Source organism: Hemiscyllium ocellatum, chromosome 28 (genome assembly GCF_020745735.1).
Source record: "Hemiscyllium ocellatum isolate sHemOce1 chromosome 28, sHemOce1.pat.X.cur, whole genome shotgun sequence".
Taxonomy (NCBI): Eukaryota; Metazoa; Chordata; class Chondrichthyes; order Orectolobiformes; family Hemiscylliidae; genus Hemiscyllium; species Hemiscyllium ocellatum.
Window position 1 is genome coordinate 2,447,003 of NC_083428.1, and position 10,699 is coordinate 2,457,701.

The following is a 10,699-nucleotide window of genomic DNA, read 5'->3' on the forward strand; positions in this document are numbered from 1 at the left end:
TCTTTTCTGGTCTGAGAATGCCAGGTGGTCCATCCAGTTTAATTTCTTTGAGACTTTGTAGAGATTGATACAAGTGAGTGGCTTGCTAGGCCATTTCAGAAGGCAATTGAGAGTTAACCACATTGCTGTGGGACTGCAGTCACATGTAGGCCAGACCAGGTGAGAAGGATAGATTTTCTTCCCTGAAGGACATTAAGAGTCAGATGGGTTTCTTTTCCCCCTAACAACTCGCAATGAAATCATGGTCATCAATAGATTCTTTTTTTTTATTATAGATATTTTTACTGGAAATTTAACATTTTTACAAAGTTTACAGAAATAAACTAAACTCTCAAGTACAAACATTGATACACAATTAAATCTTAAATAAGTAATAACCAAAATTTAACAAAAGAAAAATACCGAGAGAAAAAAAAACAAAACTCAACTAACTACTAATCTAACCTACAACTAACCAGAGTGTATAATTAAGTCTCTTACATTATTCAAATAAGAGAAAGAAAAAAAACCAACAGATAACACAAATTGGGTAGTGAGATACATGCTCGGAATGTGTTAACATCAAATGTAACAAAACCCGTATTCGTGCGGGATTCATCTCCCAAGGGGCCCCGGACCAGCCAGGTTCACAATCTCAATTAAATAAAAGCCCTTGTTAGGATGGCTGAAATATCTGTATTTATATAATTCAAGGAGAGCTGCCATATTTTATTAAATAATGCGGTCTTTCGGTGCACCATATTTGTAAGGAAGTCAAGGGGAATACATTCCATAATTAATCTGTGCCAATTTGAAAGTCCAGGGGGGCCCTCAGCCACCCAGTTCACCAAAATATTTTTCCTTGCATAGAAAGAGAGAATAGAAAATAATCTCTTCCTGTGCATATCCAGGGAGGGTAAGTTCGAAAAGCCCAAAAGGAGAGATACAGGGTCCACTTTAATTTCCGATCCTAAAATTTCTGTCAGGGTATTTGCTACTTTAGTCCAGTATCTACGGATCTTATGACAGGTCCATAGGCAATGTACAAGAGTGCCCACCTCTATTTTACATTTGGGACACATTGGAGATGCTCCTGCCTTAAATTTTGCCAATCGATCCGGCGCTATATGGGCCCTATGAAGTATCTTCAGCTGGATAGCCTGAGTTCTGTTGCAGATGGTGATTCTTCTGGCGTTTTCCCAAATGTCATTCCACGTTTCTATAGAGATTTCTAGTCCCAAATCCCATGTTTTAAGCAGATTGTTCATATCTTCCGATACTTCATCATGTAGTAAATGATAAATAGTACTGACGGAAGATACCCCCATTGGCCTCAGCACTCTACATTCTCTATCTGATTTATAAAGATTATCTAATAACGTAGTCTTCTTCTGTATATAGTCTCAAATTTGGAAGTATCAAAAGAGGTCTCCATTAGGTAATCCGAATTTCTGACGCAGCTGTTCAAAAGACATCAGGACCCCATCTTTAAATAGATCCCCTAAACATGAGATACCCCTGGATCTCTAGAGTCAAAAAGTGGCATCTGTAAGCCCCGGTTGAAATCTCCATGCTCCCACTATCGGAGCATAAGGGGATGTTTTATGTGAGTTGCCCTCATTTTGCCGCATTATATTCCAAGCTTTAATTGTGTTTAGTATTATAGGATTTTTACAGTGATCCGTAATGATTTTCCTCTTAATAAGTGGACATTTTACTTGAGAAGCCTCGATGTCCAGCCAGATTGATTGCGGGTCAGACAAGACCCAATCAGCTATGTAACTTAATAGGGAACTTAACTGATATTTCCTAAAATCTGCGAAGTCCAATCCTCCCCTTGCCTGTGGAAGCTGTAGCTTCTTCAGCTTAATGAGGGACCGTCTATGATTCTAGATAAAGGAACCCAGCCAGCCATATAATTTACGTAGTGCCAGCCTTGGCAGCATCACCGGGAGCATTCCCATAGGATATAGGAGACAGGGCAGGACATTCATTTTAATTAGTGCTATTCTACCCAGCCAGGAAATTGGAAGGTCTCCCCATCGCTGGAGGTCCTGCCTTATCCTTTCCAGTAAATGCACAAAGTTAGCCTTGTATAACTGACCAAATCCTGGGGTAATAAAAATGCCTAAATATAAGAAACCCTCCAGGGACCACCGAAAGGGAAAGTGGGAACCATCCACTAAGTGAGGTGTCATAGCAAGGCCACCCATTGGCATAGCATCTGATTTTGAGAAATTAATTTTATAGCCTGAGAATGCACTAAATGTATTAATAACTTGGATTAAGCGAGGCACGGACATCAGAGGATTACTGAGGAATAGAAGAACATCATCTGCATAAAGGGTAATTTTATGTTTACTTGTACCAATCCTCGGGGCCGTTATATTAGGGTCAGCCCGTACAGCTTCTGCTAGTGGTTCAATTATTAGCGTAAATAACAATGGCGAGAGAGGACATCCCTGACGGCAGTCCTTACCCACACTGAAGCTATCCAAACCTAATCCATTGGAAACCACAACTGCTTTGGGGTCACTATACAATGTTGAGACCCATTTGGTAAACACCTGTCCAACACCAAACCTTTCCAATGTGTAAAACAAATATGACCATTCAACCCTGTCGAATGCCTTTTCCTAATGTCCAATGAGACTACTACTCCTGGTATCTTTCCCTGATGACAGGCTTGAATCATATTCAAAACCCTTCTAATATTATTGGATGATCTACGGCCCTTAATAAACCTTGTCTGAGCCTCCTTTATGATATGTGGCAATACCCTTTCTAGTCTCAATACTAACGTTTTAGAAAGGATTTTAAAATCTACACTTAGCAAGGATATTGGTCTGTATGACGCGCAGTCTTCTGGGTCCTTTCCTATTTTAAGGATAAGAGAGATATTTGCCTCTTTCAATGAAGGCGGGAGACAGCCCTGACTGTATGCGTAGTTATACATGTCCATAAGTGGGCCAGCCAGTATTCCTGTAAATTCTTTATAGAATTCAGCTTGAAAGCCAGGTGCCTTACTGCTCTGAAGTTGCCTGATTGCGTCAAGTATTTCTTGGACTGTTAGGGGAGCATTTAAGACCGAGACCTGTTATGGAGGTAGGTCCGGAAAGGTCAAATTTTTTAAAAAATGATTGCATCCTCCTAGTCCTGTCTTCACAATCCTGCGATTTATATCAATCAGAATAAAATTTTCTAAAGATTGTGTTAATCCTTTTATGATCATGAGTCAGAATACCCGTACTTTCCTTGATAGACGTGATAGTTTGAGGGGCCTTTTTTTTCTTTGCAAGAAATGCTAAGTATCTACCCGGTTTGTCGCCAAATTCATATAACCTTTTGTTTTGCAAATAATATTTCCCTCTTAGCCATTTGGGTAAGCGTGGTGTTTAGAGCTGTCCTCAGGGCCGTAATCCTTTGCAATTTGATAATAGAAGGTCTGTCATCATTTGCTTTTAAGCGAGCTTCGAGCAGACGCTGTTGCTCTCCCTTTAATTTTTTCTGGGTCACTGAGTATGAGATGATCAAACCTCCCGCGTAAGCTTTGATGGTCTCCCACATCATTGATGGGTTGCTAGCCGTACCTAAATTAATTTCTAAAAAAGTTTTAAATTCTTGAGAGAAGTACTTTACAAATTTACTATCTTTCATCAGGAAAGGGTCCATACGCCAATGCCGAGGGGATGTCCCATTGTTCCTTGCCTTGATTTCCATATATACAGCAGCATGATCGGAAATTGCTATGCTACCTATTTTACAGGATGATATGGAATTTAAAATAATCGAGGGAGCAAAAAACATATCAATTCTGGTATGACATTTATGTGGATTGGAGTAAAAAGAAAAATCTCTGCCCTGTGGATGAAGACATCTCCATACATCTATTAATCCTAATTCTTTGTTCAAATCCACCAATTGTTTAGATCTGGGAGATACTCCTGCAATACTCTTGGGAATCCTATCTATTTCCGGATCCATAATACAATTAAAGTCTCCCCCTATAATTGTATGATGGGCACCAAGAGCCATCAATTTTGAGAAGGCTTCCGTAAAAATTTAAAAGGATGTGCCGGGGGCAATACAAATTTAAAATCCCATATTCCTCTCCATTTATAAGGGCTTTAATCAGAATATATCGTCCAGATTGGTCTTTTATCTGATTTAGAATTTTGAAAGGGAAATTCTTCCAAATAAGAATAACAACTCCCCTGCTTTTTGAGTTAAAAGAAGAAAAAAAGGCCTGATCAAATCCACCCTGTCGTAATTTCAAGTGTTCTTTATCCAACAAGTGTGTCTCCTGTAGGAGAGCTATATCAACCCTTTCTTTCTTGAGATTTGATAATATTTTCTTCCTTTTGACTGGTGAATTACTACCCTTGACATTCCAGGTGCACCACTTAACCGACTGATCAACCATAATCGTCCGGGCAAATCCAAGACCCCTCGGGAGGGGAAACCCTATCCAGAACATCCCGAGCATAGAGCATATAAAATTCACAAAAATAAAGGTTCTCTAATATACTCACAACAGTATAATAAAAAACTATTTCTAAATTTTAAAAAAACGTATTTAAATGGAGATTTTCCCTCTTGTTCCTGGGAGTATCATTTCCTTTCCAAAGATCCATCATATCCTCTCCCAACCAGTGCCGCACCCTTGACCCAGGCGCTCTCAATAGGATGAGGAAAATTCAAATATACTACAGAGCTAGAGTTAACAGTGAGCACCCTACCCCCAACCCCCCCCCACCCACACCAATACCTGGATATATTTGGTAATGTTAATACCATGTATAAACATATATAACTATAAAATTACAACCTCAACAAGTATTAATTAAATATAATAATACAAAATAACAAGGGAAAAAATCCCGCTCCTAGAGACAGAGGTAAAATAGAATAAGGTAACCACCTCCCCCCACCAACATTAACTCGACTCCCTGGCCTATGTGTGTGTGTATATATATATATATATAAATAAAAAAAACCAAGGTGGGTGTAGAAAATCGTTAAGTAGAGAACAAATAAATAAATCCCTCTCCCCACCCCCCCAAGATAATATTAAACAGGAAGGTAAAAAAAGAAAAGGGGGGGGGGATATAAACCGGAATGGGGGAAGGCAAACCAACATCAATTGTCTCTTACAATTTATCTAAGAGAGTCCAAAAATTCCTTAGCCTTTTCCGGCGATCCGAAGTTATACGCGGATCCTTCATGTTTAAAACGTAGCGTCGCTGGCTAGCGTAAGGAGTATTGAATATTTAAGTTCCTTAAACACTTCTTCGCCTCACGAATGCCTTCCTCTTTCGGACCAGAGCTGTGGAAAAGTCCTGAATAATATGATCTTGGATCCTTTATGGATCATGGCTTGGGAATCTTTTCCCAGATTTCTAGAGGCTTCTAGGAGTACCTGCCTCTCCTTATAGCTCTGCAGCCAGAACAGGACCGGGCGGGGGCGCTGGTTCGAGCGGTCGTCAATGTGATTCTCTAAGGTCCGGACTCGCTGTTCGAGAGTCCGGACCTGATCCACGGCCGATTGCGCTATAATTTCGGAGGTTGCGGCCTTTAGCTCCGCCCCTCCAACTCGGCGCTCGATTTCCTTAACGTCTCGGTCGTGCTTTTGCAGCGCGGCCAAGAGTGAGTCCCATCGACTTCAGGATTCTTCAATGAAAGCGTCGATCTTCGCATCCAGCTTGGAGATGATTTCCACAAGGCTCGCCACTGTAGGTCAGTCCCCCGGGGCGGCTGCGGACGCCTCTGCTGCAGCTGGAGAGGGTGGGGGAGGGGTTCCTGCTTGCTGAGAGCTGCGGGCTCCCTTCCCTTTAGTCATTTTTACTGAAGATTAAATTGTTTAAATTCAATACTAAGCAACTAATTTTTTTTATTTCAAAAATATACTTTATTCGTAAAATAATCATAAAATAATTTGAATGTCTGTATATTTGGTAATGCCATTCATATGTCAACATTTACATACACAGATCAGAAATTATCATTGTTATATACAGGTCTGTACGTTTATCAATCATATGCCCATATATTTAGCTGGGGCATCAGCAGAGCCCAAACGACTGCATGGGCCCCCTGTTCTTCTTTAGGCAGGCAGATGTTTCACGGTGGTCTTTCCCCACCGTGCCTTGGCGGCAGCTGCCCCAAGCTTCAGCGCGTCCCTCAACATGTAGTCCTGGACCTTGGAATGTGCCAGTCTGCAACACTCCGTCGGGGTCAACTCCTTCAGCTGGAAGATCAACAGGTTTCGGACCGCCCAGAGAGCGTCCTTCACCGAGTTGATGATCCTCCAGGCACAGTTGATGTTCGTCTCAGTGTTAAGCAACTAATTAAATTAAACAGCTATTTTAAATGATTTGGTGAGTGTGGTGGGGCTGGGTGACCTGCTTTGCCCAAGTCTTGGGAGGAGCACTGTAGACTCAGACTTGCTGGGTCGCCGCCATTTTGGATCCCCCGTCAGTAGATTCTTAATTCCAGATTTTTTCAAAATTCAAAATCTGCCATCTGCCATGGTGGGAGTCAAACTAGGGTCCCCAGAAACTTAGTGAGTTTCTGGATTAATAGTCTTAGTGTTAATACTACCAGGCCATTGTCTTCCCATTGGTGGAAATAGAGATGTTCGAAAGCTCATCGAGGTCAGTATGGCAGATGACAATGCCAGCACCCTTTTTGGCAGTTAAACACTGGTTTAGACAGCAATGCTCACATTGTCCACAGGATTTTTTAAAAAAACTAATGGTAGAGCAGGGCTTGAGGAATCGTTGATCCTTCTATTCACAAATAGGAGGTGTTAGCAGTTATTTGTTTACAGAATGTGGGCCAATATTTATTGCCCATTTCCAATTGCCATGGTGAAAGTGGTTATGTTTCCTTTAGCAATGGTAGGGGTTTGGTACATACTGCAGAACAAGAGTTATAACTGAGGGAAAGGCAATTATGATGCAATTCGGCAAGGTTTAGGATGCATTGGATGGGGAAGGAAACTGCAGGGAACGGGCACCCCTGAAATGTGGAGCTTGTTCAAGGAACAGCTGCTTGTCCATGATAAGTATGTACCTGTCAGGCAGGGAGGAGGTGGTCAAACAACGGAACTGTGGGCACTTGAGAGATACAAGTTAGCCAGGAAGGACCAAATAAGAGAGCTAAGAAGAGCCAGGATTGGGACAGGTTTAGGGTGAGAGGGGGCAAGATATAAAAGGAAACTAAGGGGCAGCTTGTTCACGCAGAGGGTGTTGTGTGTATGGAATGAGCTGCCAGAGGAAGTGGTGGAGGCTGGTACAATTACAGCATTTAAAAGGCATCTGGATGCATTTATGACTAGGATGGATTTAGAGGGATATTGGCCAAGTGTTAGCAAATCGGATTAGATTAGGTTAGGATATCTGGTTGGCATGGGTGTGTTGGCCCACAAGGGTCTGTTTCCATGTTGTACTTCTCTATGACTCTATGAGGGTCAGTCAAGGACAGTATTGGGAAGTTGTGCGTGGACCCCTCGTGATTTTTCATCTGTGTTCACACAGGAAAAAGACAATGTCGTTGAGAACAATACTGAGATACAGGCTATTACACTAGATGGGATTGAGGTCCACAAGTAGGAGGTGTTAGCAATTCTGGAAAGTGTAAAAATAGGTACATTGCCTAGGCGGATCGGATTTATCCTAGGGTTCTCTAGGAAGTTAGGGAGGAGATAGCAGAGCCTTTGGCTTTGATTTTTATGTCATCATTGTCTACAGTCCCAGAAGATTGGAGGTTAGCAAATGTTGTTCCCTTGCTCTAGAAGGGGAGTAGAGATAACCCTGGTAATTATAGACCAGTGAGCCTTACTTCGGTTGTGAGTAAAATGTTGGAAAGGACTATAAGAGAGAGGATTTCTAATAATCTAGAAAGGAATAATTGATTAGGGATAGTCAACACTGTTTTGTAAAGGGTAAGCCGTGCCTCACAAACTTTATTGAGTTCTTTGAGAAGGTGACCAAACAGGTGGATGAAGGTAAAACGGTTGATGTGGTGGATATGGATTTCAATAAAGCATTTGATATGGTTCCCTACTGTAGGCAATTACAGAAAATATGGACGCATGGGATTGAGGGTGATTTAGCAGTTTGGATCAGAACTTGGCTAGCTGTAAGAAGACAGAGGGTAGTGGTTGATGGGAAATGTTCATCTTGGATTTCAGTTACTAGTGGTGTACTGCAAGGATCTGTTTTGGGGCCACTGCTGTTTGTCATTTTTATAAATGACCTGGATAAGGGTGTAGAAGGATGGGTTACTAATTTTGCTGATGACACTAAGGTCGGTGGATTTGTGGATAGTGCGGAAGGATGTTGCAGGTTACAGAGGGACATAGACAAGCTACAGAGCTGGGCTGAGAGGTGGAAAATGGAGTTTCATGCAGAAAAGTGTGAGGAAGGAGTAACAGGAAGAAAGAGTACTGAGCTAATGGTAAGTTCTTGGTAGTGTGGATTAGCAGAGAGATCTCAGTGTCCATGTACATAGATCCCTGAAAGTTTCCACCCAAGTTGATAGGTTTGTTAAGAAGGCATACAGTGATTTAGCTTTTATTGGTAGAGGGATTGAGTTTCGGAGCCATGAGGTCATGCTGCAGCTGTACAAAACTCTGGTGCAGCCGCACTTGGAGTATTGCATACAGTTCTGGTCGCCACTTTATAGGAAGGATGTGGAAGCTTTGGAAAGGGTGCAGAGGAGATCCACCAGGATGTTGCCTGGTAAGGAGGGAAGGTCTTATGAGGAAATGCTGAAGGATTTGAGGCTGTTTTCATTAAAGAGAAGGTTAAGAGATGACTTAATAGAGGTATACAAAATGATCAGAGGGTTAGAAAGTGAGAGCTTTTTTCCTCGGACAGTGATGGCTAGCATGAGGGGACATAGCTTTAAATTGAGGGGTGATAGATACGGGACAGATGTCAGAGATAGGTACTTTACTCATAGTAGTAAGGACTTGGAACGCTCTGCCTACACCGGCAGTAGACTCACCACCTTTAAGGCCATTTAAATGGTCATTGGATAAACATATGGATGATAATAGAATTGTGTAGATTAGATGGGTTTCACATTGGTTTCACAAGTTGGCACAACAGTTCACATGTTGCAGGAATACTCGTCCTGTTAAGAAGGGAGTTTCAGGATTTTAACGCCAGACACTATGAAGGATTTTTTTTTAATTTCAAAAATATACTTTATTCATAAAATAATTTGATGGTCTGTACAGTTGGTCATGCCATACATACGTAAACATTTACATACAGAGATTAGAATTTATCCCTTTTATATACAGGTCTGTACGTTTATCAATCATATGCCCATATATTTAGCTGGGGCATCAGCAGAGCCCAAATGACTGCGTGAGCCCCCTGTTCTTCTTTAGGCAGGCAGATGGTACACGGTGGTCTTTCCCCACCGCGCCTTGGCAGCAGCTGCCCCAAGCTTCAGCGCGTCCCTCAACACGTAGTCCTGGACCTTGGAATGTGCCAGTCTGCAACACTCAGTCGGGGTCAACTCCTTCAGCTGGAAGATCAACAGGTTTCGAACCACCCAGAGAGCGCCCTTCACCGAGTTGATGATCCTCCAGGCGCAGTTGATGTTCGTCTCGGTGTGCATCCTGGGGAACAGGCCGCAGAGCACGGAGTCCCGAGTCACAGCGCTGCTCGGGACGAACCTCGACAAATACCACTGCTTTCCTCTACAGACTTCTTCTGCGTAGGCACATTCCAGAAGGAGGTGTGTGACAGTCTCCCTCCCACCCCCCCAGCAGCTGCTTCAAGGGCAGCGTGCGGTGCGGCTGAGAGTCCGGACGTGCATAAAGGATCTCACAGGCAGAGCTCTTCTCACCACCAGCCAAACCATGTCTTGGTGCTTGTTGGAAAGTTCCGGTGATGAGGCATTCTGCCAAATGACTTTTGATAGGATCCGCCCTCTCCTTTTCCTGAAGGGTCTCAAGGACACTACATGCTGACCACTTCCTGATGGACTTGTGGTCAAAGGTGTTTTTCTTCATAAACTTCTCCACGAAGGACAGGTGATATGGAAAGATCCAACTACTCGGAGCGTTCCGCAGCAGCGAGGCCAGGCCCATCCTTCGCAACACCAGGGACAGGTAGAACCTCAGGACACTTGGTGTTTGCGTACCGGGGATCCACGGACAGCTTGATGCAGCTACACACAAAGGTGGCCATCAGGGTGAGGGTGGCATTGGGTATATTTTTTCCCCATTGCCCAGATCTTTGTACAGCGAGTCCCTTTGGACCCGGTCCATCTTTGACCTCCACATAAATTGGAAGATGGCCTGGGTGACTGCAGCGGCACAGGTTCTGGGAATAGGCCAGACCTGTGCCATGTATAACAGCAGTGACAGTGCCTCACACCTGATGACCAGGTTTTTTCCCGCGATGGAGAGAGACCGTAGTTTCCATCTGTTCAGTTTCTGCCTCACTTTGCTGATACACTCCTCCCAAGACTTGGCGCACGCCCCAGTCCCCACGAACCAAATACCCAGAACCTTCAGGTGGTTGGTCCTGACAGTGAAGGGGATCGAGGATTGGTCGGCCCAGTTCCCGAAGAGCATGGCCTCGCTCTTGACTCGGTTTACCTTGGCCCCCAAGGCCCGTTCAAACTGGTCACATATGCACATGAGTCTGTGCACGGACAGCAGATCCGACAGAAAACGGCGACGTCATCCACGTAC